The 22,181-nt window shown below is 46.4% G+C and overlaps 4 non-coding genes and 39 pseudogenes across 4 annotated transcripts; all 43 read left to right on the forward strand.

The window, feature by feature from the left end:
• Window positions 1-229: 229 nt before the first annotated feature.
• On the forward strand, window positions 230-348 carry LOC148257226 (5S ribosomal RNA; annotated as a pseudogene).
• A 562-nt stretch (window positions 349-910) lies between these two features.
• LOC148257227 (5S ribosomal RNA) lies at window positions 911-1,029 on the forward strand (annotated as a pseudogene).
• Window positions 1,030-1,238: 209 nt separating this feature from the next.
• On the forward strand, window positions 1,239-1,357 carry LOC148257228 (5S ribosomal RNA). Its single transcript, XR_015819629.1, has one exon. It is a non-coding gene; the product is annotated as a 5S ribosomal RNA (ribosomal RNA).
• A 557-nt stretch (window positions 1,358-1,914) lies between these two features.
• LOC148257229 (5S ribosomal RNA) lies at window positions 1,915-2,033 on the forward strand (annotated as a pseudogene).
• A 528-nt stretch (window positions 2,034-2,561) lies between these two features.
• On the forward strand, window positions 2,562-2,680 carry LOC148257230 (5S ribosomal RNA). The gene has a single exon (XR_015820763.1). It is a non-coding gene; the product is annotated as a 5S ribosomal RNA (ribosomal RNA).
• Window positions 2,681-2,884: 204 nt separating this feature from the next.
• Window positions 2,885-3,003, forward strand: LOC148257231 (5S ribosomal RNA; annotated as a pseudogene).
• Window positions 3,004-3,564: 561 nt separating this feature from the next.
• LOC148257232 (5S ribosomal RNA) lies at window positions 3,565-3,682 on the forward strand (annotated as a pseudogene).
• A 196-nt stretch (window positions 3,683-3,878) lies between these two features.
• Window positions 3,879-3,997, forward strand: LOC148257233 (5S ribosomal RNA; annotated as a pseudogene).
• Window positions 3,998-4,203: 206 nt separating this feature from the next.
• On the forward strand, window positions 4,204-4,322 carry LOC148257234 (5S ribosomal RNA; annotated as a pseudogene).
• A 562-nt stretch (window positions 4,323-4,884) lies between these two features.
• Window positions 4,885-5,003, forward strand: LOC148257235 (5S ribosomal RNA; annotated as a pseudogene).
• Window positions 5,004-5,208: 205 nt separating this feature from the next.
• LOC148257236 (5S ribosomal RNA) lies at window positions 5,209-5,327 on the forward strand (annotated as a pseudogene).
• Window positions 5,328-5,887: 560 nt separating this feature from the next.
• LOC148257237 (5S ribosomal RNA) lies at window positions 5,888-6,005 on the forward strand (annotated as a pseudogene).
• Window positions 6,006-6,203: 198 nt separating this feature from the next.
• Window positions 6,204-6,322, forward strand: LOC148257238 (5S ribosomal RNA; annotated as a pseudogene).
• A 211-nt stretch (window positions 6,323-6,533) lies between these two features.
• On the forward strand, window positions 6,534-6,652 carry LOC148257239 (5S ribosomal RNA; annotated as a pseudogene).
• A 559-nt stretch (window positions 6,653-7,211) lies between these two features.
• LOC148257240 (5S ribosomal RNA) lies at window positions 7,212-7,330 on the forward strand (annotated as a pseudogene).
• Window positions 7,331-7,535: 205 nt separating this feature from the next.
• LOC148257241 (5S ribosomal RNA) lies at window positions 7,536-7,654 on the forward strand (annotated as a pseudogene).
• An 883-nt stretch (window positions 7,655-8,537) lies between these two features.
• LOC148257242 (5S ribosomal RNA) lies at window positions 8,538-8,656 on the forward strand (annotated as a pseudogene).
• A 209-nt stretch (window positions 8,657-8,865) lies between these two features.
• Window positions 8,866-8,984, forward strand: LOC148257243 (5S ribosomal RNA; annotated as a pseudogene).
• Window positions 8,985-9,544: 560 nt separating this feature from the next.
• On the forward strand, window positions 9,545-9,663 carry LOC148257244 (5S ribosomal RNA; annotated as a pseudogene).
• Window positions 9,664-10,222: 559 nt separating this feature from the next.
• On the forward strand, window positions 10,223-10,341 carry LOC148257245 (5S ribosomal RNA; annotated as a pseudogene).
• Window positions 10,342-10,904: 563 nt separating this feature from the next.
• On the forward strand, window positions 10,905-11,023 carry LOC148257246 (5S ribosomal RNA). The gene has a single exon (XR_015821085.1). It is a non-coding gene; the product is annotated as a 5S ribosomal RNA (ribosomal RNA).
• A 556-nt stretch (window positions 11,024-11,579) lies between these two features.
• LOC148257247 (5S ribosomal RNA) lies at window positions 11,580-11,698 on the forward strand (annotated as a pseudogene).
• Window positions 11,699-11,902: 204 nt separating this feature from the next.
• LOC148257248 (5S ribosomal RNA) lies at window positions 11,903-12,021 on the forward strand (annotated as a pseudogene).
• Window positions 12,022-12,230: 209 nt separating this feature from the next.
• LOC148257249 (5S ribosomal RNA) lies at window positions 12,231-12,349 on the forward strand (annotated as a pseudogene).
• A 496-nt stretch (window positions 12,350-12,845) lies between these two features.
• LOC148257250 (5S ribosomal RNA) lies at window positions 12,846-12,964 on the forward strand (annotated as a pseudogene).
• Window positions 12,965-13,520: 556 nt separating this feature from the next.
• On the forward strand, window positions 13,521-13,639 carry LOC148257251 (5S ribosomal RNA; annotated as a pseudogene).
• A 209-nt stretch (window positions 13,640-13,848) lies between these two features.
• Window positions 13,849-13,967, forward strand: LOC148257252 (5S ribosomal RNA; annotated as a pseudogene).
• A 206-nt stretch (window positions 13,968-14,173) lies between these two features.
• On the forward strand, window positions 14,174-14,292 carry LOC148257253 (5S ribosomal RNA; annotated as a pseudogene).
• A 916-nt stretch (window positions 14,293-15,208) lies between these two features.
• Window positions 15,209-15,327, forward strand: LOC148257254 (5S ribosomal RNA; annotated as a pseudogene).
• Window positions 15,328-15,532: 205 nt separating this feature from the next.
• On the forward strand, window positions 15,533-15,651 carry LOC148257255 (5S ribosomal RNA; annotated as a pseudogene).
• Window positions 15,652-16,212: 561 nt separating this feature from the next.
• Window positions 16,213-16,330, forward strand: LOC148257256 (5S ribosomal RNA; annotated as a pseudogene).
• A 203-nt stretch (window positions 16,331-16,533) lies between these two features.
• Window positions 16,534-16,652, forward strand: LOC148257257 (5S ribosomal RNA; annotated as a pseudogene).
• Window positions 16,653-16,861: 209 nt separating this feature from the next.
• LOC148257258 (5S ribosomal RNA) lies at window positions 16,862-16,980 on the forward strand (annotated as a pseudogene).
• A 206-nt stretch (window positions 16,981-17,186) lies between these two features.
• On the forward strand, window positions 17,187-17,305 carry LOC148257259 (5S ribosomal RNA; annotated as a pseudogene).
• A 560-nt stretch (window positions 17,306-17,865) lies between these two features.
• LOC148257260 (5S ribosomal RNA) lies at window positions 17,866-17,984 on the forward strand (annotated as a pseudogene).
• Window positions 17,985-18,219: 235 nt separating this feature from the next.
• Window positions 18,220-18,338, forward strand: LOC148257261 (5S ribosomal RNA; annotated as a pseudogene).
• A 559-nt stretch (window positions 18,339-18,897) lies between these two features.
• LOC148257262 (5S ribosomal RNA) lies at window positions 18,898-19,019 on the forward strand (annotated as a pseudogene).
• A 558-nt stretch (window positions 19,020-19,577) lies between these two features.
• Window positions 19,578-19,695, forward strand: LOC148257263 (5S ribosomal RNA; annotated as a pseudogene).
• Window positions 19,696-19,899: 204 nt separating this feature from the next.
• Window positions 19,900-20,018, forward strand: LOC148257264 (5S ribosomal RNA; annotated as a pseudogene).
• A 563-nt stretch (window positions 20,019-20,581) lies between these two features.
• Window positions 20,582-20,700, forward strand: LOC148257265 (5S ribosomal RNA). The gene has a single exon (XR_015821074.1). It is a non-coding gene; the product is annotated as a 5S ribosomal RNA (ribosomal RNA).
• Window positions 20,701-20,905: 205 nt separating this feature from the next.
• LOC148257266 (5S ribosomal RNA) lies at window positions 20,906-21,024 on the forward strand (annotated as a pseudogene).
• A 209-nt stretch (window positions 21,025-21,233) lies between these two features.
• Window positions 21,234-21,352, forward strand: LOC148257267 (5S ribosomal RNA; annotated as a pseudogene).
• A 559-nt stretch (window positions 21,353-21,911) lies between these two features.
• LOC148257268 (5S ribosomal RNA) lies at window positions 21,912-22,030 on the forward strand (annotated as a pseudogene).
• The last annotated feature ends 151 nt before the right edge of the window (window positions 22,031-22,181 follow it).

Genomic DNA, 22,181 nt, shown 5'->3' on the forward strand with positions numbered 1-22,181 from the left:
TGTGAAGTCCTCGTGTTGCACCCATTTTTTTGCAGATGATTCTTTCGACGTTACGCGCGACGTGAATTATGGTCCTCAGGTTTATTCGCAAATGTGAGTCACGGCGCTGTAGCATTTTACTTGATATTAGAACGAGAACGGGAGGTGCAGTGCGCACGCACAAGGAAACAAATGACGGGAGGGGAAAGAAAGGGGAATGAGTTTATGTATTTGCAGCACAAAATCAAACAGTTGCGATCATACCAGCACTAATGCACCGGATCTCATCAAAACTCCGCATTTAAGTGTGCTTAGGCGAGAGTAGTACTCGGATGGTTGACCTCCTGGGAAGTCCTCGTGTCGCACTAATTTTTTTTTTCAGACGGGTCGTTCAACGTTACGCGCGACTGGAACTAGGGCCCACTGGTTTATACGCAAATGTGAGTCAAGAAGCAGGGGCATTTTAATTGATATTAGAACGAGAAATAGAGATGCAGAGTGCACGCACAAGGAAACAAATGACGGGAGGGGGGATGGAGGGAGAAAAAGTTTATGTATTTGCAGCGCAGAATGAAACATGAGCAATCATCCAGCACCAATGCAACGAATTCTATCAGAACTCCGCAAGTTAAGGGTGCTTGGGTGAGAGAAGCACTAGGATGGGTGACCTCCTGCGAAGTCCTTATATTTCACCCATTTTCTTAGGAAGTCCTCGTGTTGCACCCATTTTTTTGCAGATGATTCTTTTGACGATACACGCGACTTGAATTATGGTCCTCAAGTTTATTCGCAAATGTGAGTCACGGCACCGTAGCATTTTACTTGATATTAGAACGAGCATGGGAGGTGCAGTACAAACGCACAAGGAAACAAATGACAGAAGGGGGAAGAAAGGAGAAGGAGTTTATGTATTTGCAGCGCAGAATTAAACGGGTGCGATCATACCAGCACAAATGCAACGGATCCAATCAGAACTCCGCAGTTAAGTGTGCTTTGGTGAAAGTAGTACAATGATGGGTTACCTCCTGGGAAGTTCTCGTGTTGCACCCATTTTCTTTTTTTCAGATGTGCCATTCGACGTTACGCGCGACTTTAATTATGGTCCGCTGATTTATTCGCAAATGTGAGCCACGGCGCCGTAGCATTTTACTTGATATTAGAACGAGCACGGGAGGTGCAGTGCGCACACCCAAGGAAAGAAATGACGGGAGGGGGAAGAAAGGAGAAGGAGTTTATGTATTTGCAGCGGGGAATTAAACAGGTGCGATCATACCAGCACTAATGCACCGGATCCCATCAGAACTCCGCAGTTAAGTGTGCTTGGGCGAGAGTAGTACTCGGATGGGTGACCTCCTAGGAAGTCCTCGTGTCGCACTAATTTTTTTTCAGACGGGTCATTCGACGTTAAGCGCGACTGGAACTAGGGTCCGCTGGTTTATACACAAATGTGAGTCAAGAAGCAGGGACATTTTAATCGATATTAGAACGAGAAGGAGAGATGCAGAGTGCACGCACAACGAAACAAATGACAGGAGGGGGATGGAGGGAGAAAAAGTATATATATTTGCAGCACAGAATGAAAAATGAGCAATCATACCAGCACCAATGCAACGGATTCTTTCAGAACTCCGCAAGTTAAGGGTGCTTGGGCGAGAGTAGCACTAGGATGGGTGACCTGCGAAGTCCTTATATTTCACCCATTTTCTTAGGAAGTCGTCGTGTTGCACCCATTTTTTTGCAGATGATTCTTACGACGATACGCGCGACTTGAATTATGGTCCTCAGGTTTATTCGCAAATGTGCGTCACGGCACCGTAGCATTTTACTTGACATTAGAACGAGCACGGGAGGTGCAGTGCGCACGCACAAGGAAACAAATGACGGGAGGGGGAAGAAAGGGGAATGAGTTTATGTATTTGCAGCGCGAAATTAAACAAGTGCGATCATACCAGCACTAATGCACCGGATCCCATCAGAACTCCGCAATGAAGTGTGCTTGGGCGAGATTAGTACTCGGATGGGTGACCTCCTGGGAAGTCCTCGTGTCGCACCAATTTTTTTTCAGACGGGTCGTTCAACGTTACGCGCGACTGGAACTAGGGTCTGCTGGTTTATACACAAATGTGAGTCAAGAAGCAGGGGCATTTTAATCGATGTTAGAACGAGAAGGAGAGGTGCAGTGTGAACGCACAAGGAAACAATTGATGGGAGGGGGAGGGAAGCAGAAGGAGTGTATGTATTTTCAACGCGAAATGAAACAGGTGCGATCATACCAGCACTAATACAATGGATTCTATCAGAACTCCGTAGGTAAGGGTGCTTGGGCGAGAGTAGTACTAGCATGGGTTACCTCTTGCGAAGTCCTTATATTTCACCCATTTTTTGCAGATGATTCTTTCGACGTTACGCGCTACTTGAATTATTGTCCTCAGGTTTATTCGCAAATGTGAGTCACGGCGCTGTAGCATAATACTTGATATTAGAACGAGAACGGGAGGTGCAGTGCGCACGCACAAGGAAACAAATGACGGTAGGGGGAAGAAAGGGAAATGAGTTTATATATTTGCAGCGCGAAATTAAACAGGTGCGATCATACCAGCATTAATGCACTGGATCCCATCAGAACTCCGCAGTTAAGTGTGCTTGGGCGAGATTAGTACTCGGATGGGTGACCTCCTGGAAAGTTCTCGTGTCGCACCAATTTTTTTTCAGACGGGTCGTTCGACGCTACGCGAGTCTGGAACTAGGGTCCGCTGGTTTATACGCAAATATGAGTCAAGAAGCAGGGGCATTTTAATCGATATTAGAACGAGAAGGAGAGATGAAGTGTAAACGCACAAGGAAACAAATGACGGAGGGGGAAGAAAGAGGAAGGAGTGTATGTATTTGCAGCGCAGAATTAAACAGGTGCGATCATACCAGCTCTAAAGCCCCGGATCCCATCAGAACTCCGCAGTTAGGTGTGCTTGGGCGAGAGTAGTACTCGGATGGGTGACCACTTAGGAAGCCCTCGTGTTGCACCTTTTTTTTCTCGGATGGGTTGTTCGACGTTACGCGCGAATGGAATTATAAACCGCTGGTTCATTTGCAAAGGTGAGTCACGGTGCCGGGGCATATTACTTGATATTAGAACGAGAAAGAGAGGTGCAGAGTGCACGCACAAGGAAACAAATGACGGGTGGGGGGATGGGAGGAGAAAGAGTGTATGTATTTGCAGTGCAGAATGAAGCATGAGGGATCATACCAGCACTAATGCAACGGATTCTATCAGAACTCCGCAGTTAAGGGTGCTTGGGCGAGAAAAGTACTCGGATGGTTGACCTCCTGCGAAGTCCTTATATTTCACCCATTTTCTTGTGAGGTCCTCGTGTTGCACCCATCTTTTTGCAGATGATTCTTTCGACGTTACGCGCGACTTGCTTTATGGTCCGCAGGTTTATTCGTAAATGTGAGTCACGGCGCCGTGGCATTTTACTTGATATTAGAACGAGTATGGGAGGTGCAGTGCGCACGCACAAGGAAATAAATGACGGGAGGAGGAAGAAAAAAGATTGAGTGTATGTATTTGAAGCGCAAAATTAAACAAGTGGCATCATACCAGCACTAATGCACTTGATCCCATCAGAACTCTACAGTTAAGCGTGTTTGGGCGAGAGTAGTACTCGGATGGGTGACCTTTTGGGAAGTCCTCGTATCGTAATAATTTTTTTTCAGATGGGTCGTTCGACATTACGCGTTACTGGAACAATGGTCCGCTGGTTTATACGCAAATGTGAGTCAAGAATCAGGGGCATTTTAATCAATATTCGAACGTGAAGGAGAGGTGCAGTGTGAACGCACAAGGAAATAAATGATGGGAGGGAAAAAGGAGAGTATGTATTTTCAGCACGAAATTAAACAGGTGCGGTCACACCAACACTAATGCACCGGATCCCATCAGAACTCTGCAGTTAAGTGTGCTTTGGCGAAAGTAGTACAATGATGCGTTACCTCCTGGGAAGTTCTCGTGTTGCACCCATTTTTTTTTTAGATGTGCCGTTCGACGTTACGCGCGACTTGAATTATGGTCCTCAAGTTTATTCGCAAATGTGAGTCACGGCGCTGTAGCATTTTACTTGATATTAGAACGAGAACGGGAGGTGCAGTGCGCACGCACAAGGAAACAAATGACGGGATGGGGAAGAAAGGGGAATGAGTTTATGTATTTGCAACGCAAAATTAAACAGGTGCGATCATACCAACACTAATGCACCAGATCCCATCAAAACTCCGCAGTTAAGTGTGCTTGGGCGAGATTAGTACTCGGATGGTTGACCTCCTGGAAAGTCCTTGTGTCGCACCAATTTTTTTTCAGACTGGTCGTTCGACGTTACGCGCGACTAGAACTAGGGTCCACTGGTTTATACGCAAATGTGAGTCAAGAAGCAGGGGCATTTTAATCGATATTATAACGAGAAGCAGAGATGCAGAGTGCACGCACAAGGAAACAAATGACGGGAGGGGGGATGGAGGGAGAAAAAGTGTATGTATTTGCAGCGCAGAATGAAACATGAGCAATCATACCAGCACGAATGCAACGGATTCGATCAGAAATCCGCAAGTTAAGGGTGCTTGGGAGAGAGTAGCACTAGGATGGGTGACCTCCTGCGAAGTCCTTATATTTCACCCATTTTCTTAGGAAGTCCTCGTGTTACACCCATTTTTTTTGCAGATGATTCTTTCGACGATACGCGCGACTTGAATTATGGTACTCAGGTTTATTCGCAAATGTGAGTCACGGCACCGTAGCATTTTACTTGATATTAGAACGAGAACAAGAGGTGCAGCGCGCACGCACAAGGAAACAAATGACGGGAGGGGGAAGAAAAGAGAAGGAGTGTATGTATTTGCAGCGCGAAACTAAACAGGTGCGATCATACCAGCACTAAAGCCCCGGATCCCATTAGAACTCCGCAGTTAAGTGTGCTTGGGCGAGAGTAGTACTCGGATGGGTGACCTCTTGGGAAGTCGTCGTGTCGCACTAATTTTTTTTCAGACGGGTCGTTCGACGTTACGCGCGACTGGAACTAGGGTCCGCTGGTTTATACGCAAATGTGAGTCAAGAAGCAAGGACATTTTAATCGATATTAGAACGAGAAGGAGAGGTGTAGTGTGAACGCACAAGGAAACAATTGATGGGAGGGGGAGGGAAGGAGAAGGAGTGTATGTATTTTCAGCACGAAATGAAATAGGTGCGATCATACCAGCACTAAAGCCCTGGATCTCATCAGAACTCCGCAGTTTAGTGTGCTTGGGCGAGAGTAGTACTCGGATGGGTGACCACTTGGGAAGCCCTCGTGTTGCACCTATTTTTTTTCAGAGGGGTTGTTCGACGTTACGCGCGAATGGAATTATAAGCCGCTGGTTCATTTGCAAAGGTGAGTCACGGTGCCGGGGCATATTACTTGATATTAGAACGAGAAAGAGAGATGCAGAGTGCACGCACAAGGAAACAAATGACGGGAGGGGGGATGGGAAGAGAAAGAGTTTATGTATTTGCAGTGCAGAATGAAACATGAGGGATCATACCAACACTAATGCAACGGATTCTATCAGAACTCCGCAGTTAAGGGTGCTTGGGCGAGAAAAGTACTCGGATGGGTGACCTCCTGCGAAGTCCTTATATTTCACCCATTTTCTTGGGAGGTCGTCGTGTTGCACCCATCTTTTTGCAGATGATTCTTTCGACGTTACGCGCGACTTGATTTATGATCCGCAGGTTTATTCGCAAATATGAGTCACGGCGCCGTGGCATTTTACTTGATATTAGAACGAGTACGGGAGGTGCAGTGCGCACGCACAAGAAAACAAATGACGGGAGAAGGAAGAAAAGAGAAGGAGTGTATTATTTGAAGCGCAAAATTAAACAAGTGGCATCATACCAGCACTAATGCACTAGATCCCATCAGAACTCTGTAGTTAAGCGTGCTTTGGCGAGAGTAGTACTCGGATAGGTGACCTCTTGGGAAGTCCTCGTATCGCAACAATTTTTTTTCAGATGGGTCGTTCGACCGCGACTGGAACAATGGTCTGCTGGTTTATACGCAAATTTGAGTCAAGAATCAGGGGCATTTTAATCGATATTAGAACGAGAAGGAGAGGTGCAGTTTGAACGCACAAAGAAACAAATGATGGGAGGGGGCGAGGGAAGAAGGAGTGTATGTATTTTCAGCACGAAATTAAACAGGTGCGGTCACACCAGCACGAATGCACCGGATCCCATCAGAACTCTGCAGTTAAGTGTGCTTTGGCGAAAGTAGTACAATGATGGGTTACCTCCTGGGAAGTTCTCGTGTCGCACCCATTTTTTTTTTTTTTCAGATGTGCCGTTCGACATTACGCGTGACTTTAATTATGGTCCGCAGATTTATTCGCAAATGTGAGTCACGGCGCCGTGCCATTTTACTTGATATTTGAACGAGAACGAGAGGTGCAGTTCGCACGCACAAGGAAACAAATGACGGGAGGGGGAAGAAAGGAGAAGGAGTTTATGTATTTGCAACGCGGAATGGAAGGGGTGCGATCATACCAGTACTAATGCGCCGGATCCCATCAGAACTCCGCAGCTAAGTGTGCTTGGGCGAGAGTAGTACTCGGATGGGTGACCTCTTGGGAAGTCGTCGTGTCGCACTAATTTTTTTTCAGACGGGTCGTTCGACGTTACGCGTGACTGGAACTAGGGTCCGCTGGTTTATACGCAAATGTGAGTCAAGAAGCAAGGACATTTTAATCGATATTAGAACGAGAAGGAGAGGTGTAGTGTGAACGCACAAGGAAACAATTGATGGGAGGGGGAGGGAAGGAGAAGGAGTGTATGTATTTTCAGCACGAAATGAAATAGGTGCGATCATACCAGCACTAATGCAACGGATTCTATCAGAACTCCGTAGGTAAGGGTGCTTGGACGAGAGTAGTACTAGCATGGGTTACCTCCTGCGAAGTCCTTATATTTCACCCATTTTCTTATGAAGTCCTCGTGTTGCACCCATTTTTTTGCAGATGATTCGTTCGACGTTACGCGCGACTTGAATTATGGTCCTCAGGTTTATTCGCAAATGTGAGTCACGGCGCTGTAGCATTTTACTTGATATTAGAACGAGAACGGGAGGTGCAGTGCGCACGCACAAGGAAACAAATGACGGGAGGGGGAAGAAAGGGGAATGAGTTTATGTATTTGCAGCGCGAAATTAAACAGGTGCGATTATACCAGCATTAATTCACCGGATCCCATCAGAACTCTACAGTGAAGTGTGCTTGGGCGAGATTAGTACTCGGATGGGTGACCTCATGGGAAGTCCTCGTGTCGCACCAATTTTTTTTCAGACGGGTCGTTCGATGTTACGCGTGTCTGGAACTAGGGTCCGCTGGTTTATACGCAAATGTGAGTCAAGAAGCAGGGGCATTTTAATCGATATTAGAACGAGAATGAGAGGTGAAGTGTGAACGCACAAGGAAACAGTTAACGGGAGGGGGAAGAAAGGAGAAGGAGTGTCTGTATTTGTAGCGCGAAATTAAACAGGTGGGATCATACCAGCACTAAAGCCTCGGATCCCATCAGAACTCCGCAGTTAGGTGTGCTTGGGCGAGAGTAGTACTCGGATGGGAGACCACTTGGGAAGCCCTCGTGTTGCACCTATTTTTTTTCGGATGGGTTGTTCGACGTTACGCGCGAATGGAATTATAAACCGCTGATTCATTTGCAAAGGTGAGTCACGGTGCCGGGGCATATTACTTGATATTAGAACGAGAAAGAGAGATGCAGAGTGCACGCACAAGGAAACAAATGATGGGAGGGGGGATGGGAGGAGAAAGAGTGTATGTATTTGCAGTGCAGAATGAAACATGAGGGATAATACCAGCACTAATGCAACGGATTCTATCAGAACTCCGCAGTTAAGGGTGCTTGGGCGAGAAAAGTACTCGGATGGGTGACCTCCTGTGAAGTCCTTATATTTCACCAATTTTCTTGGGAGGTCCTCGTGTTGCACCCATCTTTTTGTAGATGATTCTTTCGACGTTACATGCGACTTGATTTATGGTCCACAGGTTTATTCGCAAATGTGAGTCACGGCGCCGTGACATTTTACTTGATATTAGAACGAGTACGGGAGGTGCAGTGCGCACGCACAAGGAAACAAATGACGGGAGGAGGAAGAAAAGAGAAGGAGTGTATGTATTTGAAGCGCAAAATTAAACAAGTGGCATCATACAAGCACTAATGCACTGAATCCCATCAGAACTCTGCAGTTAAGTGTGCTTGGGCGAGAGTAGTACTCGGATGGGTAACCTATTGGGAAGTCCTCGTATCGCAACAATTTTTTTTAAGATGGGTCGTCCGACGTTACGCGCGACTGGAACTATGGTCCGCTGGTTTATACGCAAATGTGAGTCAAGAATCAGGGGCATTTTAATCGATATTAGAACGAGAAGGAGAGGTGCAGTGTGAACGCACAAGGAAACAAATGATGGGAGGGGGGGAGGGAAGAAGGAGTGTATGTATTTTCAGCACGAAATTAAACAGGTGCGGTCACACCAGCACAAAGGTACCGGATCCCATCAGAACTCCGCAGTTAAGTGTGCTTTAGCGAAAGTAGTACAATGATGGCTTACCTCATGGGAAGTTCTCGTGTTGCACCCATTTTCTTTTTTTCAGATGTGTCGTTCGAGGTTACGCGCGACTTTAATTATGGTCCGTAAATTTATTCGCAAATGTGAGTCACGGCGCCGTGGCATTTTACTTGATATTTGAACGAGAACATAAGGTGCAGTGCTCACGCACAAGGAAACAAATGACGGGAGGGGGAAGAAAGGAGAAGGAGTTTATGTATTTGCAGCGCGAAATTAAACAGGTGCGATCATACCAGCACTAATGCACCAGATCCCATTAGAACTCCGCAGTTAAGTGTGCTTGGGCGAGAGTAGTACTCGGATGGGTGATCTCCTGGGAAGTCCTCATGTCGCATTAATTTTTTTTTTCAGACGGGTCGTTCGACGTTATGTGCGACTGCAACTAGGGTCCACTGGTTTATACGCAAATGTGAGTCAAGAAGCAGGGGCATTTTAATTGATATTAGAACGAGAAGGAGAGATGTAGAGTGCACGCACAAGGAAACAATTGATGGGAGGGGGAGGGAAGGAGAAGGAGTGCATGTATTTTCAGCACGAAATGAAACAGGTGCGATCATACCAGCACTAATGCAACAGATTCTATCAGAACTCCGTAGGTAAGGTGCTTGGGCGATAGTAGTACTAGCATGGGTTACCTCCTGCGAAGTCCTTATATTTCACCCATTTTCTTGTGAAATCCTCGTGTTGCACCCATTTTTTAACAGATGATTCTTTCGACGTTTCGCGCGACTTGAATTATGGTCCTCAGGTTTATTCGCAAATGTGAGTCACGGCACCGTAGTATTTTACTTGATATTAGAACGAGTACGAGAGGTGCAGTGCGCACGCACAAGGAAAGAAATGACGGGAGGGGGAAGAAAGGAGAAGGAGTTTATGTATTTGCAGCGCGGAACTAAACGGGTGCGATCATACCAGCACTAATGCACTGGATCCCATAAGAACTCTGTAGTTAAGTTTGCTTGGGCGAGAGTAGTACTCGGATGGGTGACCTCTTGGGAGGTCCTTGTGTCGCACCAATTTTTTTTCAGACGGGTCGTTCGACGTTACGCGCGACTGGAACTATGGTCCGCTGGTTTAGACGCAAATGTGAGTCAAGAAGCAGGGGCATTTTAATCGATATTAGAACGAGAAGGAGAGGTGCAGTGTGAACGCACAAGGAAACAATTGATGGGAGGGGGAGGGAAGGAGAAGGAGTGTATGTATTTTCAGCACGAAATGAAACAGGTGCGATCATACCAGCACCAATGCATCGGATTCTATCAAAACTCCGTAGGTAATGGTGCTTGGGCGAGAGTAGTACTAGCATGGGTTACCTCCTGCGAAGTCCTTATATTTCACCCATTTTCTTGTGAAGTCCTCGTGTTGCACCCATTTTTTTGCAGATGATTCTTTCGACATTACGCGCGACTTGAATTATGGTCCTCAGGTTTATTCGTAAATGTGAGTCATGGCGCCGTGGCATTTTACTTGATATTTGAACGAGAACATGAGGTGCATTGCGCACGTACAAGGAAACAAATGACGGGAGGGGGAAGAAAGGAGAAGGAGTTTATGTATTTGCAGCGCAAAATTAAACAGGTGCGATCGTACCAGCACTAATGCACCGCATCCAATTAGAACTCCGCAGTTAAGTGTGCTTGGGCAAGATTTGTACTCGGATGGGTGACCTCTTGGGAAGTCCTCGTGTCGTACTAATTTTTTTTTTCAGACAGGTCGTTCGACGTTACGCGCGACTGGAACTAGGGTCCACTGGTTTATACGCAAATGTGAGTCAAGAAGCAGGGGCATTTTAATCGATATTAGAACGAGAAAGAGAGATGCAGAGTGCACGCACAAGGAAACAAATGACGGGAGGGGGGATGGAGGGAGAAAAAGTGTATGTATTTGCAGCGCAGAATGAAACATGAGCAATTATACCAGCTCCAATGCAACGGATTCTATCAGAACTCCGCAAGTTAAAGGTGCTTGGGCGAGAGTAGCACTAGGATGGGTGACCTCCTGCGAAGTCCTTATATTTCACCCATTTTCTTAGGAAGTCCTCGTGTTGCACCTATTTTTTTGCAGATGATTCTTTCGACGATACGCGCGAGTTGAATTATGGTCCTCAGGTTTATTTGCAAATGTGAGTCACGGCACCGTAGCATTTTACTTGATATTAGAACGAGCACGGGAGGTGCAGTGCGCACGCACAAGGAAACAAATGACGGGAGGGAGAAGAAAGGAGAAGGAGTTTATGTATTTGCAGCGCAAAATTAAATGGGTGCGATCATACCAGCACTAATGCACCGGATCCCATCAGAACTCCGCAGTTAAGTGTGCTTGGGCGAGAGTAGTACTCGGATGGGTGACCTCCTGGGAAGTCCTTGTGTTGCACCAATTTTTTTTCAGATTGGTCGTTCAACGTTACGCGCGACTGGATCTATGGTCCGCTGGTTTATACGCAAATGTGAGTCTAGAATCAGGGGTATTTTAATCGATATTAGAACGAGAAGGAGAGGTGCAGTGTGAACGCACAAGGAAACAAATGATGGGAGGGGGGGAGGGAAGAAGGAGTGTATGTATTTTCAGCACGAAATGAAACAGGTGCGATCATACCAGCACTAATGCATCGGATTCTATCAGAACTCCGTAGGTAAGGGTGCTTGGGCGAGGGTAGTACTAGCATGGGTTACCTCCTGCGAAGTCCTTATTTTTCACCCATTTTCTTGTGAAGTCCTCGTGCTGCACCCATTTTTGTAGATGATTCTCTCGACGTTACGCCCGACTTGATTTATGGTCCGCAGGTTTATTCACAAATGTGAGCCACAGCGCCGTGGCATTTTACTTGATATTAGAACGAGTACGGGAGGTACAGTGTGCACGCAGAAGGAAACAAATGACGGGATGAGGAAGAAAAGAGAAGGAGTGTATGTATTTACAGTGCGAAACTAAACAGGTGCGATCATACTAGCACTAATGCACTGGATCCCATCAGAATTCTGCAGTTAAGCGTGCTTGGGAGAGAATAGTTCTCGGATGGGTGACCTCTTGGGAAGTCCTCGTATCGCAACAATTTTTTTTAGATGGGTCGTTAGACGTTGCGCGCGACTGGAACTACGGTCCGCTTGTTTATACGCAAATGTGAGTCAAGAATCAGGGGCATTTTAATCGATATTAGAACGAGAATGAGAGGTGCAGTGTGAACGCACAAGGAAACAAATGATGGGAGGGGGGGAGGGCAGAAGGAGTGTAATGTATTTTCAGCACGAAATTAAACAGGTGCGGTCACACCAGCACAAATGCACCGGATCCCATCAGAACTCCGCAGTTAAGTGTGCTTTGGCGAAAGTAGTACAATGATGGGTTACCTCCCGCGAAGTTCTGGTGTTGCACCCATTTTCTTTTTTTCAGATGTGCCGTTCGACGTTACGCGCGACTTTAATTATGGTCCGCAGATTTATTCGCAAATGTGAGTCACGGTGCCGTGGCATTTTACTTGATATTTGAACAAGAACGAGAGGTGCAGTGCGCACGCACAAGGAAAGAAATGACGGGAGGGGGAAGAAAGGAGAAGGAGTTTATGTATTTGCAGCTCAAAATTATACATGTGTGATCATACCAGCACTAATGCGCCGGATCCCATCAGAACTCCGCAGTTAAGTGTGCTTGGGTGAGAGTAGTACTCGGATGGGTGACCTCTTGGGAATTCTTCGTGTCGCACTAATTTTTTTTTCAGACAGGTCGTTCGATGTTACGCGCGACTGGAACTAGGGTCCACTGGTTTATACGCAAATGTGAGTCAAGAAGCAGGGGCATTTTAATCGATATTAGAACGAGAAGGAGAGATGCAGAGTGCACGCACAAGGAAACAAATGACGGGAGGGGGGATTGAGGGAGAAAAAGTGTATGTATTTGCAGCGCAAAATGAAACATGAGTAATCATACCAGCACCAATGCAACGGATTCTATCAGAACTCCGCAAGTTAAGGGTGTTTGGGCGAGAGTAGCACTAGGATGGGTGACCTCCTGCGAAGTCCTTATATTTCACCCATTTTCTTAGGAAGTCCTCGTGTTGCACCCATTTTTTTGCAGATGATTCTTTCGACGATACGCACGACTTGAATTATGGTCACCAGGTTTATTCGCAAATGTGAGTCACGGCACCGTAGCATTTTACTTGATATTAGAACGAGCACGGTAGGTGCAGTGCGAAATTAAACAGGTGCGATCATACCAGCACTAATGCACCGGATCCCATCAGAACTCCGTAGTTAAGTGTGCTTGTGCGAGAGTAGTACTCGAATGGGTGACCTACTGTGAAGTCCTCGTATCGCTCCAATTTTTTTCAGACGGGTCGTTCGACGCTACGCGCGACTGGAACTAGGGTCCGCTGGTTTATACGCAAATGTGAGTCAAGAAGCAGGGGCATTTTAATCGATATTAGAACGAGAAGGAGAGGTGCAGTGTGAACGCACAAGGAAACAATTGATGAGAGGGGGAGGGAAGGAGAAGAAGTGTATGTATTTTCAGCACGAAATGAAACAGGTGCGATCATACCAGCACTAATGCAACGGATTTTATCAGAACTCCGTAGGTAAGGGTGCTTGGGCGAGAGTAGTACTAGCATGGGTTACCTCCTGCGAAGTCCTTATATTTCACCCATTTTCTTGTGAAGTCCTCGTGTTGCACCCATTTTTTTGCAGATGATTCTTTCGACGATACGCGCGACTTGAATTATGGTCCTCAGGTTTATTCGCAAATGTAAGTCACGGCACAGTAGCATTTTACTTGATATTAGAACGAGAACGGGAGGTGCAGTGTGAACGCACAAGGAAACAAATGATGGGAGGGGGGAGGGAAGAAGGAGTGTATATATTTTCAGCACGAAATTAAACAGGTGCGGTCACACAAGCACAAATGCACCGGATCCCATCAGAACTCCGAAGTTAAGTGTGCTTTGGCGAAAGTAGTACAATGATGGGTTACCTACTGGGAAGTTCTCGTATTGCACCCATTTTCTTTTTTTCAGATGTGCCGTTCGACGTTACGCGCGACTTTAATTATGGTCCGCAGATTTATTCGCAAATGTGAGTCACGGCGCCGTGGCATTTTACTTGATATTTGAACGAGAACGAGAGGTGCAGTGCGCACGCACAAGAAAACAAATGACGGGAGGGGGAAGGAAGGAGAAGGAGTTTATGTATTTGCAGCGCGAAATTAAACTGGTGCGATCGTACCAGTACTAATGCACCGGATCCCATCAGAAGTCCGCAGATAAGTGTGCTTGGGCGAGAGTAGTACTCGGATGGGTGACCTCCTGGGAAGTCCTCGTGTCGCACTAATTTTTTTTTTCAGACGGGTCGTTCGATGTTACGCGCGACTGGAAATATGGTCCGCTGGTTTATACGCAAATGTGAGTCAAGAATCAGGGGCATTTTAATCGATATTAGAACGAGAAGGAGAGGTGCAATGTGAACGCAAAAGGAAACAAATGATGGGAGGGGGGGAGGGAAGAAGGAGTGTATGTATTTTCAGCACGAAATTAAACAGGTGCGGTCACACCAGCACAAATGCACCGGATCCCATCAGAACTCCGCAGTTAAGTGTGCTTTGGCGAAAGTAGTACAATGATTGGTTACCTCCTGGGAAGTTCTCGTGTTGCACCCATTTTTTTTTTTCAGATGTTCCGTTCGACGTTACGCGCGACTTTAATTATTGTCCACAGATTTATTCGCAAATGTGAATCACGGCGCCGTGGCATTTTTCTTGATATTTGAACGAGAACGAGAGGTGCAGTGCGCACGCACAAGGAGAAAAATCACGGGAGGGGGAAGAAAGGAGAAGGAGTTTATGTATTTGTAGCGCGAAATGAAACAGGTGCGATCATACCAGCACTAATGCAACGGATTTTATCAGAACTCCGTAGGTAAGGGTGCTTGGGCGAGAGTGGTACTAGCATGGGTTACCTCCTGGGAAGTCCTTATATTTCATCCATTTTCTTGTGAAGTCCTCGTGTTGCACCCATTTTTTGGTAGATGATTCTTTCGACGTTACGCGCGACATAAATTTTGGTCCTCAGGTTTATTCGCAAATGTGAGTCACGGCGCTGTATCATTTTACTTGATATTAAAACGAGAACGGGAGGTTCAGTGCGCACGCACAAGGAAACAAATAAGGGGAGGGGGAAGAAAGGAGAAGGAGTTTATGTATTTGCAGCGTGAAATGAAACAGGTGCGATCATACCAGCACCAATGCAACAGATTCTATCAGAACTCCGTAGGTAAGGGTTCTTGGGCGAGAGTAGTACTAGCTTGGGTTACCTCCTGGGAAGTCCATATATTTCACCCATTTTCTTGTGAAGTCCTCGTGTTGCACCCATTTTTTTGCAGATGATTCTTTCGACGTTACGCGCGACTTGAATTATGGTCCTCAGGTTTATTCGCAAATGTGAGTCACGGCGCTGTAGCATTTTACTTGTTATTAGAACGAGAACGGGAGGTGCAGTGCGCACGCACAAGGAAACAAATGACGGGAGGGGAAAGAAAGGGGAATGAGTTTATGTATTTGCAGCGCAAAATTAAACAGGTGCAATCCTACCAGCACTAATGCATCGGATCCCATCAGAACTCCGTAGTGAAGTGTGCTTGAGCGAGATTAGTACTCGGATGGGTGACCTCCTGGGAAGTCCTTGTGTCGCACCAATTTTTTTTCAGACGGGTCGTTCGACGTTACGGGCGTCTGGAACTAGGGTCCGCTGGTTTATACGTAAATGTGAGTCAAGAAGCAGGGGCATTTTAATCGATATTAGAACGAGAATGAGAGGTGAAGTGTGAACGCACAAGGAAACAAATGACAGGATGGGGAAGAAAGGAGAAGGAGTATATGTATTTACAGCGCGAAATTAAAAAGGTGTGATCATACTAGCACTAAAGCTCCGGATCCCATCAGAACTCCGCAGTTAAGTGGTCTTGGGAGAGGGTAGTACTCGGATGGGTGACCACCTGGGAAGCCCCCTTGTTGCACTTATTTTTTTTCGGATGGGTTGTTCGACGTTACGCGCGAATGGAATTATAAACCGCTGGTTCATTTGCAAAGGTGAGTCACGGTGCCGAGGCATATTACTTGATATTAGAACGAGAAAGAGAGATGCAGAGTGCACGCACAAGGAAACAAATGACGGGAGGGGGGATGGGAGGAGAAAGAGTGTATGTATTTGCAGTGCAGAATGAAACATGAGGGATCATACCAGCACTAATGCAACGGATTCTATCAGAACTCCGCCGTTAAGGGTGCTTGGGCGAGAAAAGTACTCGGATGGGTGACCTCCTGCGAAGTCCTTATATTTCACCCATTTTCTTGGGAGGTCCTCGTGTTGCACCCATCTTTTTGCAGATGATTCTTTCGACGTTACGCGCGACTTGATTTATGGTCCGCAGGTTTATTCACAAATTTGAATCACGGCACCGTGGCATTTTACTTGATATTAGAACGAGTACGGGAGGTGCAGTGCGCACGCACAAGGAAACAAATGACGGGAGGAGGAAGAAAAGAGAAGGAGTGTATGTATTTGAAGCGCAAAATTAAACAAGTGGCATCATACCAGCATTGATGCACTGGATTCCATCAGAACTCTGCAGTTAAGTGTGTTTGGGCGAGAGTAGTACTCAGATGGGTGACCTCTTGGGAAGTCCTCGTATGGTAACAATTTTTTTTCAGATGGGTCATTCGACGTTACGCGCGACTGAAACTATGGTCCGCTGGTTTATACGCAAATGTGAGTAAAAAATCAGGGGCATTTTTATCGATATTAGAACGAGAAGGAGAGGTGCAGTGTGAACGCACAAGGAAACAAATGATGGGAGGGGGGAGGGAAGAAGGAGTGTATGTATTTTCAGCACGAAATTAAACAGGTGCGGTCACACAAGCACAAATGCACCGGATCCCATCAGAACTCCGAAGTTAAGTGTGCTTTGGCGAAAGTAGTACAATGATGGGTTACCTACTGGGAAGTTCTCGTATTGCACCCATTTTCTTTTTTTCAGATGTGCCGTTCGACGTTACGCGCGACTTTAATTATGGTCCGCAGATTTATTCGCAAATGTGAGTCACGGCGCCGTGGCATTTTACTTGATATTTGAACGAGAACGAGAGGTGCAGTGCGCACGCACAAGGAAACAAATGACGGGAGGGGGAAGGAAGGAGAAGGAGTTTATGTATTTGCAGCGCGAAATTAAACTGGTGCGATCGTACCAGTACTAATGTACCGGATCCCGTCAGAACTCCGCAGATAAGTGTGCTTGGGCGAGAGTAGTACTCGGATGGGTGACCTCCTGGGAAGTCCTCGTGTCGCACTAATTTTTTTTTTCAGACAGGTCGTTCGATGTTACGCGCGACTGGAAATATGGTCCGCTGGTTTATAGGCAAATGTGAGTCAAGAATCAGGGGCATTGTAATCGATGTTAGAACGAGAAGGAGAGGTGCAATGTGAACGCAAAAGGAAACAAATGATGGGCGGGGGGGAGGGAAGAAGGAGTGTATGTATTTTCAGCACGAAATTAAACAGGTGCGGTCACACCAGCACAAATGCACCGGATCCCATCAGAACTCCGCAGTTAAGTGTGCTTTGGCGAAAGTAGTACAATGATTGGTTACCTCCTGGGAAGTTCTCGTGTTGCACCCATTTTTTTTTTCAGATGTTCCGTTCGACGTTACGCGCGACTTTAATTATTGTCTGCAGATTTATTCGCAAATGTGAATCACGGCGCCGTGGCATTTTTCTTGATATTTGAACGAGAACGAGAGGTGCAGTGCGCACGCACAAGGAGAAAAATCACGGGAGGGGGAAGAAAGGAGAAGGAGTTTATGTATTTGTAGCGCGAAATGAAACAGGTGCGATCATACCAGCACTAATGCAACGGATTTTATCAGAACTCCGTAGGTAAGGGTGCTTGGGCGAGAGTGGTACTAGCATGGGTTACCTCCTGGGAAGTTCTTATATTTATCCATTTTCTTGTGAAGTCCTCGTGTTGCACCCATTTTTTGGCAGATGATTCGTTCGACGTTACGCGCGACATAAATTTTGGTCCTCAGGTTTATTCGCAAATGTGAGTCACGGCGCTGTACCATTTTACTTGATATTAAAACGAGAACGGGAGGTTCAGTGCGCACGCACAAGGAAACAAATAAGGGGAGGGGGAAGAAAGGAGAAGGAGTTTATGTATTTGCAGCGCGAAATGAAACAGGTGCGATCATACCAGCACTAATGCAACGGATTCTATCAGAACTCCGTAGGTAAGGGTGCTTGGGCGAGAGTAGTACTAGCATGGGTTACCTCCTGGGAAGTCCTTATATTTCACCCATTTTCTTGTGAAGTCCTCGTGTTGCACCCATTTTTTTGCAGATCATTCTTTCAACGTTACGCGCGACTTGAATTATGGTCCTCAGGTTTATTCGCAAATGTGAGTCACGGTGCCGTGGCATTTTACTTGATATTTGAACGAGAACGAGAGGTGCAGTGCGCACGCACAAGGAAACAAATGACGGGAGGGGGAAGAAAGGAGAAGGAGTTTATCTATTTGCAGCGCGAAATTAAACAGTTGCGATCATACCAGCACTAATGCACCGAATCCCATCAGAACTCCGCAGTTAAGTTTGCTTGGGCGAGAGTAGTACTCAGATGGGTGACCTCCTGGGAAGTCCTCGTGTCGCACTAATTTTTTTTTTAGACGAGTCGAACGACGTTACGTGCGACTGGAACTAGGGTCCACTGGTTTATACGCAAATGTGAGTCAAGAAGCAGGGGCATTTTAATCGATATTAGAACGAGAAGGAGAGGTGCAGTGTGAACGAACAAGGAAACAATTGATGGGAGGGGGAGGGAAGGAGAAGGAGTGTATGTATTTTCAGCGCGAAATGAAACAGGTGCGATCATACCACACTAATGCATTGGATTCTATCAGAACTCCGTAGGTAAGGGTGCTTGGGCGAGAGTAGTACTAGCATGGGTTACCTCCTGCGAAGTCCTTATATTTCACTCATTTTTTTGTGAAGTCCTCGTGTTGCACCCATTTTTTTGCAGATGATTCTTTCGACGTTACGCGCGACTTGAATTATGGTCCGCAGGTTTATTCGCAAATATGATTCACGGTGCCGTGGCATTTTACTTGATATTAGAACGAGTACGGGAGGTGCAGTTCGCACGCACAAGGAAACAAATGACAGGAGGAAGAAGAAAAGAGAAGGAGAGTATGTATTTGAAGCGCAAAATTAAACAAGTGGCATCATACCAGGACTAATGCACCGGATCCCATCAAAACTCTGCAGTTAAGTGTGCTTGGGCGAGAGTAGTACTCGGATGGGTGACCTCCTGGGAAATCCTCGTGTCGTACCAATTTTTTTTCAGACGGGTCGTTCAACGTTACGCGCGTATGGAATTATAAACCGTTGGTTCATTTGCAAAGGTGAGTCACGGTGCCGGGGCATATTACTTGATATTAGAACGAGAAAGAGAGATGCAGAGTGCACGCACAACGAAACAAATGACGGGAGGGGGGGTGGGAGGAGAAAGAGTGTATGTATTTGCAGTGCAGAATGAAACATGAGGGATCATACCAGCACTAATGCAACGGATTCTATCAGAACTCCGCAGTTAAGGGTGCTTGGGCGAGAAAAGTACTCGGATGGGTGACCTCTTGCGAAGTCCTTATATTTCACCCATTTTCTTGGGAGGTCCTCGTGTTGCACCCATCTTTTTGCAGATGATTCTTTCGACGTTACGCGCGACTTGATTTATGGTCCACAGGTTTATTCGCAAATGTGATTCACTGCGCCGTGGCATTTTACTTGATATTAGAACGAGTACGGGAGGTGCAGTGCGCACGCACAAGGAAACAAATGACGGGAGGAGGAAGAAAAGAGAAGGAGTGTATGTATTTGAAGCGCAAAGTTAAACAAGTGGCATCATACCAGCACTAATGCACTGGATCCCATCAGAACTCTGCAGTTAAGTGTGCTTGGGCGAGAGTAGTACTCTGATGGGTGACCTCTTGGGAAGTCCTCGTATCGCAATAATTTTTGTTCAGATGAGTCGTTCGACGTTACGCGCGACTGGAACTATGGTCCGCTGGTTTATATGCAAATGTGAGTCAAGAATCCGGGGCATTTTAATCCATATTCGAACGAGAAGGAGAGGTGCAGTGTGAACGCACAAGAAAACAAATGATGAGAGGGGGGGAGGGAAGAAGGAGTGTATGTATTTTCAGCACGAAATTAAACAGGTGCGGTCACACCAGCACTAATGCAGCGGATCCCATCAGAACTCCGCAGTGAAGTGTGCTTTGGCGAAAGTAGTACAATGATGGGTTACCTCCTGGGAAGTTCTCGTGTTGCACCCATCTTCTTTTTTACAGATGTGTCGTTCGACGTTACGCGCGACTTTAATTATGGTCTGCAGATTTATTCGCAAATGTGAGTCACAGCACCGTGGCATTTTACTTGATATTTGAACGAGAACGAGAGGTGCAATGCGCACGCACAAGGAAACAAATGACGGGAGGGGGAAGAAAGGAGAAGGAGTGTATGTATTTGCAGCGCGAAATGAAACAGGTGCGATCATACCGGCACTAATGCAACGGATTCTATCAAAAATCCGTAGGTAAGGGTGCTTAGGCAAGAGTAGTACTAGCATGGGTTACCTCATGCGAAGTCCTTATATTTGACCTATTTTCTTGTGAAGTCCTCGTGTTGCACCCATTTTTTTGCAGATGATTCTTTCGACGTTACGCGCGACTTGAATTATGGTCCTCAGGTTTATTCGCAAATGTGAGTCACGGCGCTGTAATATTTTACTTGATATTAGAACGAGAACGGGAGGTGCAGTGCGCACGCACAAGGAAACAAATGACGGGAAGGGGAAGAAAGGGGAATGAAAGTATGTATTTGCAGCGCGAAATTAAACAGGTGCGATCATACCAGCACTAATGCACCGGATCCCATCAGAACTCCGCAGTGAAGTGTGCCTGGGCGAGATTAGTACTCGGATGGGTGACCTCCTGGGAAGTCCTCGTGTCGCACCAATTTTTTTTCAGACGGGTCGTTCGACATTACGCGCGTCTGGAACGAGGGTCCGCTGGTTTATACGCAAATGTGAGTCAAGAAGCAAGGGCATTTTAATCGATATTAGAACGAGAATGAGAGGTGAAGTGTGAACGCACAAGGAAACAAATGACAGGAGGGGGAAGAAAGGAGAAGGAGTGTATGTATTTGTAGCGCTAAATTAAACAGGTGCGGTCACACCAGCACTAATGCACCGGATCCCATCAGAACTCCGCAGTTAAGTGTGCTTTGGCGAAAGTAGTACAATGATGGGTTACCTCCTGGGAAGTTCTCGTGTTGCACCCATTTTCTTTTTTTCATATGTGCCGTTCGACGTTACGCGCGACTTTAATTATGGTCCGTAGATTTATTCGCAAATGTGAGTCACGGCGTCGTGGCATTTTACTTGATATTTGAACGAGAACGAGAGGTGCAGTGCGCACGCACAAGGAAACAAATGACGGGAGGGGGAAGAAAGGAGAAGGAATGTATGTATTTACAGCGCGAAATTAAACAGGTGCGATCATACCAGCACTACAGCCCCGGATCCCATCAGAACTCCGTAGTTAAGTGTGCTTGGGTGAGAGTAGTACTCGGATCGGTGACCACCTGGGAAGCCCTCGTGTTGCACCTTTTTTTTTTCGGATGGGTTGTTCGACGTTACGCGCGAATAGAATTATAAATCGCTGGTTCATTTTCAAAGGTGAGTCACGGTGCCGGGGCATATTACTTGATATTAGAACGAGAAAGAGAGATGCAGAGTGCACGCATAAGGAAACAAATGACGGAAGGGGGGATGGGAGGAGAAAGAGTGAATGTATTTGCAGTGCAGAATGAAACATGAGGGATCATACCAGCACTAATGCAACGGATTCTATCAGAACTCTGCAGTTTAGGGTGCTTAGGCGAGTAAAGTACTCGGATGGGTGACCTCCTGCGAAGTCCTTATATTTCACCCATTTTCTTGGGAGGTCCTCGTTTGCACCCATCTTTTTGCAGATGATTCTTTTGACGTTACGCGCGACTTGATTTATGGTCCGCAGGTTTATTCGCAAATGTGAGTCACGGCGTCGTGGCATTTTACTTGATATTAGATCGAGCACGGGAGGTGCAGTGCGCACGCACAAAGAAACAAATGACGGGAGGGGGAAGAAAGGAGAAGGAGTTTATGTATTTGCAGTGCGGAATTAAACGGGTGCGATCATACCAGCACTAATGCACTGGTTCCCATCAGAACTCTGCAGTTAAGTGTGCTTGGGCGAGAGTAGTACTCGGATGGGTGACCTCTTGGGAACTGCTCGTATCGCAACAATTTTTGTTCAGATGGGTCGTTCGACGTTACGCGCGACTGGAACTACGGTTCGCTGGTTTATACGCAAATGCGAGTCAAGAATCAGGGGCATTTTAATCCATATTCGAACGAGAAGGAGAGGTGCAGTGTGAACGCACAAGGAAACAAATGA

The sequence above is a fragment of the Carica papaya genome, chromosome 5 (assembly GCF_054855325.1).
Source record: "Carica papaya isolate Zhongbai chromosome 5, ASM5485532v1, whole genome shotgun sequence".
NCBI lineage: Eukaryota > Viridiplantae > Streptophyta > Magnoliopsida > Brassicales > Caricaceae > Carica > Carica papaya.